Source organism: Engraulis encrasicolus, chromosome 20 (assembly GCF_034702125.1).
Source record: "Engraulis encrasicolus isolate BLACKSEA-1 chromosome 20, IST_EnEncr_1.0, whole genome shotgun sequence".
Lineage (NCBI taxonomy): Eukaryota > Metazoa > Chordata > Actinopteri > Clupeiformes > Engraulidae > Engraulis > Engraulis encrasicolus.
In genome coordinates, this window is record NC_085876.1 from 40568631 (window position 1) to 40575295 (window position 6665).

Below are 6665 nucleotides of genomic sequence, written 5' to 3' on the forward strand. Positions count from 1 at the left end.
AAAAACCGATACAAGTACGAGTACATTAATGTGTGTACTTGCCGATACCGAGTACCGATACCTTTTAACGCCAAATACAATGAAAATAAATGCATGGCCTTGTTTTTTTCCACCTGTGATATTTTTATTGTCCATTTCCATGTAGGTTTAAATGTTTGTAAATGTATGAGGTGGCACTTTTTTCCATGCTGCTTTCAAGTCCACAGAACGTGACAAGATTTTGCATTGTTTTGTGTAATAGCAGTATCGTTCCTGGTATCGGCAAGTGCTTGGCGAGTACGAGTACGATTATAATGAGCAGTATCGGGTGCCGATACCGATACCAGTATCGGTATCAGTGCATCCCTAGCTCCCTTACACCTCCACAAGTGATTCACAGTCAGTGGCTGTTCTTTATCCGTCCATCTCTGTGGAATGTGATCTGACAGCTGATCACGCCCACAGATCAGGGTCCCATTAGCTGGGTTGCAGGGGCCAGTAACAAGAACTGTAAATATAAAGGTAGGTCAGTGCAAGTGTAATTGGAGATAAGCCAGTGAGATTAGCAGGCGCGGAGTGGCCGTCGGGGGATCGGGGACTTGTCCCGGTGGGCCGCGGCCGTGAAATGTAATAATGCGGCCAAACGGTGTTCTGAATCGGCCCTTACGTTTTGGCATCGTACTTATTAACACTGACTTCACACTTTCCGCTTCCCTGTAATTTCATATGGCTGACTAGCCAGTATTTATACCGCATACCAGACGGCAATACCTCACTGACGGTGTCAAACAGTAAAGTGGCCACACCCCTTCTCTACTGATAATTTTCATACACCGTAGATCGCGGAAGTTTACAAGATCTTAGTAACACAGTTTTGTTTTCAGTATTTGAAGAACCTGTGATATGTATATTGGTTACCAAAGGATGGAAATATTAATAAATTATGATTTATTTTCCGATTTCCACACGACTGTTACAGTTTACAGTCTTTCCAGTCCATTCACTTGCTCTGTGGTTATTGACTTGGGTTACGAACAGACTCCACCAAGTGGTAAGGAAGAGAACTGCGCCTAACAGAAGCAATGGGTTTTGTTTTGATTTTTTAGACCGTCAGTATATCTCCTTATAGTCGAAATAATATTATTATCATACATATATTTATATGTGGTACATTTAGGATGTAGCCTATGTCTGAAGAAATGGAACAAAATAATTACCACACAAGATTCTGATGTGACCAGTGCTGGGTGTGTAGCCTAAGCTGTGGATTAAAGTAGAGTGATTGCAAGAAACAAAGACATTTGCTGCGACGAAGACAGCGTTTTAAGGTAGGCCTACACCGTTTGGTTATACATTTTGTTGACTTATGGTTGTGGTTTGAAGTAGCTATTAGGTTTGGCTTATTTGCTGCATGGTGGGTTTATTGCACAATGTAGACAGACTTTTTGTAAGCTATAGGCTACTATACTATATTTTGTAAGCCTACTCTTCTAAAAATCCCCACACTCAAAACTTTGTGCCCATGCTCATCCTGTCTTCCTTAAACGATATTTCAATTTCAAACTGTCAAAATGCCATTGGAGTGCACATTTGCATGGAACAGTAGCGTGATGTAGCCTAACCTAGTAGGCCTATGAATGCTTTGGACTGTGATGGCTCCAGTGGTGTAGTCTACTTTTTGAAGTGGGTATACTGTTATTTGAGCATTTTTTGATGTGTGTATAGTCTACTGTATATATTTGTGCTATTGTAAATAATGGATCAATCAATTTTAAGTGGGTATACTGTAATCCCTGAAATTTTGAAATGGGTGCGTATAGGCCTACCTGCGTTTTACGTAGACTACACCACTGGCTGTGCATTTCATCAAGGTGTAGGCTACAATTCTCCACTTCAGGTTGATATTTTGACAACACTAATGTCCACATGTAGTACGACTGCAGATTTCGTGGCTTTTGTCTTTTTGGTTAGGAAACCATGTTGTTCGCTTTTTTTTTTTTTTTTTTTTTTTTTTTTTTTAAAGAGGGCCGCCAAGGGGAAAATTCTCCCGGTGGGAAAAGGTGGGCCACTCCGCCCCTGGAGATTAGTCACTGTGCATATATTTTCTCTGGGGTCAAACTTAGAGAAAGTGAAAGCAGAAAAGACGATCAGTATGCAGAAGGCAAAAGGCCTGGAGGATTGATCCCATGGAGTGCTGCAATTCAGAAGTGCCTTTAGACCTATTAAAAGTGGATGAATTACTCCAAATTTATTTGCGAAACATTTTTATTTTTTGGTTTGGTGCATAGAGTCTAATTAATTCAATTAGTAAATTGAGAGTAACTTATGCAATTTCATGTAACCTCATGAGAGAATTCTTTTAGGAGAGACGTGAGCGGTTAGGGCGTCAGACTTGCATCCCAGAGGTTGCCGGTTCGACTCCCGACCCGCCAGGTTGGTGGGGGGAGTAATCAACCAGTGCTCTCCCCCATCCTCCTCCATGACTGAGGTACCCTGAGCATGGTACTGTCCCACCGCACTGCTCCCCATGGGGCGCCACTGAGGGCTGCCCCCTTGCACGGGTGAGGCATGAATGCAATTTCGTTGTGTGCAGTGTGCAGTGTTCACTTGTGTGCTGTGGAGTGCTGTGTTACAATGACAATGGGAGTTGGAGTTTCCCAATGGGCTTTCACTTTCGCTTTCACTTTCACATTTGGACTGTCATATGCCAAAAACCTCGGCGTCATGATTGATGATGAGCTGTCATGCTCCAACATCAACTCGGTCACCCGGACCTGTCGAATCCAGATGTCCAACGTACGGAATATCAGACCTGTGCTGACACAATATTCTACACAACGACTGGTCCAGGCCACGGTCCTGTCCCGCGTTGACTACTGCAACTCACTCATGACAGGTCTACCTGCTTGTGCGCTAAAGCCTCTGCAGATGATCCAGAATGCGGCGGCACGGTTGATTTTCAATCAACCCAAAAGGACCCATGTTACTCCTCTATTTATTGAGTTGCACTGGTTACCGATCGCCGCCCGGATCAAGCACAAGGCATTGACCCTTGCCTACAAAACCATCACAGGAACGGCCCCAGCTTATCTGAAGGACCTACTAACGCCTTATGTTACTGGAAGAGAACTGCGCTCATCCAGCACAAGCCGTCTGGCTCTGCCATCCAGTCGCTCTAGGTACTCCCAGTCAAGATTGTTCTCCGTTGTGGTACCCAAGTGGTGGAACAGTCTCCCAGAGGCAGCAAGACTGAGCACATCTCTTGCAGCTTTCAAGAAACAACTAAAGACATTCCTCTTTCGAGAGAATCTACTAGACTAATGCTTGAACTGGCCTTGCCCCAGGGCAGACTCCTGACATGATGTTTAGTTTAGTTTAGTTTAGTTTGTGAGTGTGTGTTTGTGTGTGTGTGTACTCGTTATTTACTCTTTATATTTAAACAAAAAAACAAACAAACAAAAAAAAAACAACAACTAACCCCTCTTTGCAACTGCACTTGTTGTTCTGTATATCTCCTGTGCACTTTGTATTTGCTTGTGATGTTGGCTTGATTATGTCCTCTTTTGAAAGTCGCTTTGGTTATAAAGCGTCTGCCAAATGCAATGTAATTTAATGTAATGTAATAATATGCAGAGAAGCTGACAGGGAGCGGCTTGGTGGGGGAGGGAGGGGGGCAGAGAATTAGGTCCCCATTACATTGAATGTATTGAGTAAGAGGGCCTTTCGGGTGGCTTTGTCCAGGGCCCGGCCAACGCTGTCACCGACCCAGGTCATAAAAGGTAGGAAAGCCGTTATATTTGTGCAGCTGGCCCTCTGGCTGTTGATACTAGCTTCCATTAGGGGGCACTGTTGTCGTATCCTTTGCGGATTTATTTATGTAAGTATAGCCTATGTATGTATGTATGTATGTATGTATGTATGTATGTATGTATGTATGTATGTATGTATGTATGTATGTATGTATGAAGAGTTTAGATGCAAAACCCCCTAAGTGCCTTTTCAGAAAATAATCTTATAACTACGTATAACTAATATAACTATTTATATGTATTATCAAGTACATGAATGTAAACCAAACCAACAACTGGGTTCTTTAAAAATATAGAAATGCAGGTCTTCAGAAATGGAGTTAGGGGGTTTTGCATCTGAAATCTTCATGTATGTATGTATGTATGTATGTATGTATGTATGTATGTATGTATGTATGTATGTATGTATGTATGTATGTATGTATGTATGTATTTATTTATCTATTTATTTGGTGTTTAATTCTGTGCCTACATGGTTATGGTCCATGAGGGGGTGCTGTTGTTTTATCCTGTGCAGATTTTTTTATTTATTTATTTATTTGGTGTTTAATTCTGTGCCTGCATGGGTTTGGTGAGATACACACCGCGTCCATCAACTGCTGACAGCAGCTGCAGCAGCAGTACACACTGCCGTATAGCTTAGCATAGTGAGCAGGGGCTGATGCTCATTCTATATGGATGTAGAGGGGTCAGGTTCATTTCTCACATCACGAGTGCATTGCAATATGCAACCTTGCCTCCTCCACTTGCCTCCTCCACTTGCTTCTCTCCTCGTACCAGGAAGTAATATGTCATGATGACATCACTGACAACAGCATTATATTTCAATATCCTGCAAAAGCTCAATTATAGAGTCTTTTTGCTGCTCCCTTCCCACCAATTAGTTGGCCATTAATATTCAACATGAGAACATGAGACTTGCATGGGATTTATCACTGACGTTGACATCGGATTACATCACGTCACATCAAAGAGAAGAGTCCTCTCTTCCCTTATTCATCCTCAGCTGTATGTGTGTAACCAGAGAACCTCAGAGCTGATGGATGTGGTATTTAAATGGAGAGAGAGAGAGAGAGAGAGAAAGAGAGAGAGAGAGAGAGAGAGAGAGAGAGAGAGAGAGAGAGAGAGAGAGAGAGTTCACCCCACCACCTGAGTGTTCATGTCATACATGTAGTGTGTATATAGCCTAATGGAACATTTAAAAGGTTTGAACATTCTCATGAAAAAGAGGAATGCGAGAGAGAGAGAGAGAGAGAGAGAGAGAGAGAGAGAGAGAGAGAGAGAGAGAGAGAGAGAGTGTGAGAGGTGAAGAGATGAAAAGCATAGCATGAAAAAGAGTGAGAGAGAGAGAGAGAGAAAGAGAGAGAGAGAGAGAGAGTGATGTGAGAGTAATTTGGATGGTTAGTGAGAGAGGGCTCCTGATTTCCTGGTGCAAAGAAATCCAATTAGTTACACTTCTTTAATTGTGTCTGTAATTACAGCAGGCGCCCTATCTCAGGTGCACATGATGCTCTGCCCAGTCATCCACTGTGCAGTTTCCCTCCACCAATGCCAGGAAGTGGTTGCACACAGAGATGTTCGGAGAGTTAATTCAACATTTGCAGAGTAGAAACAACGAGGAGTATGTTCAATTTGACTCGCGGAGTTGACTTGAACAGAAAAATGTGGTGTGCATATCTAATCGAATGCCATTCCAGGCGCATATATTCAGACAGACAGCATTTTTTGGAAGCGAGTTCATTTCGAAGCGTGAGTGACACAACACAACACAACATACGTTAAACTTCAGCTTTTTTCGCACACCTCAGCTGGCAGGTGCGTCGGAGATGGCACCATGGGTCACTCAGCAATAGTTTAAAGAAACTCCCGCACACTGACCATTTCGCTGTTCTTTCTTTAATAAACAACGTTTCGGTACTAGACCTTCATCAGGCAATCTCCTTGCCTGATGAAGGTCTAGTACCGAAACGTCGTTTATTAAAGAAAGAACAGCGAAATGGTCAGTGTGCGGGAGTTTCTTTAAACAACTCAACATAACCATATCTATACTGCACTGCCTGGCCAAAGAGATCAATTCTCACACTCTTTGATTCTCGCAGGATCTAATTACGGTTTGATGCATCTGCCTATGTGTCACATAGTCTGCCCTATTTTCTATTTTCTACAGAGTTCAGGTGGTATGATAACTCGGTGGAAATCCATCTACGGCATTTCACAAGGGACCAAAAAATAAAGACACAAATCCCATTCTTTCCACCACTGAATGTGGTAAGAGATTACATGGCTGAGGCTCCCGTTAGAAAATGAGGGATTTGATTGGTTGAGCCTGCAGGTGGCCCCTCATCAGGGGCGGAGCTATAGGGAGGGCAAGCAGGGCACTTGCCCCTGGGCCCAGGGCCCTCCTCTGTATTGGTGGTGGGGCCCCTATTGTGAGCTTGGCAAGCTGTATAGGGGGCCCTATAAGTGTCTTGCCCTGAGGGCCCTGTGTGCAATTGTTCCGCCACTGCCCCGCATGGTATACTCTGAGGTAATATACTGAGTTTGGAGAACTGTAAAGGGCTTGGCTTGGCAACCCAGCAACAGGGTATACAGTAGCGCACAATCATTAAGGTTTCAACAAGGTAGCAAAACCTGAGGGGGAGACACATTAAAATTGTTATTTTTGCTATATTTTTTGTTTTGTTTTAACTTTGTTTTTTTAGGGAACATCAAACTTGTCAAGGGACAAAAGACAGAAATTAACCTCTTGGCTACAATCTTGTATATTTAGCATTTTTGTTTAAATGCTGGCAATGTATGCTGTCCCTTTCTTTCTTAAATAAATAAACACACACACACACACACACACACACACACACACACACACACACACACACA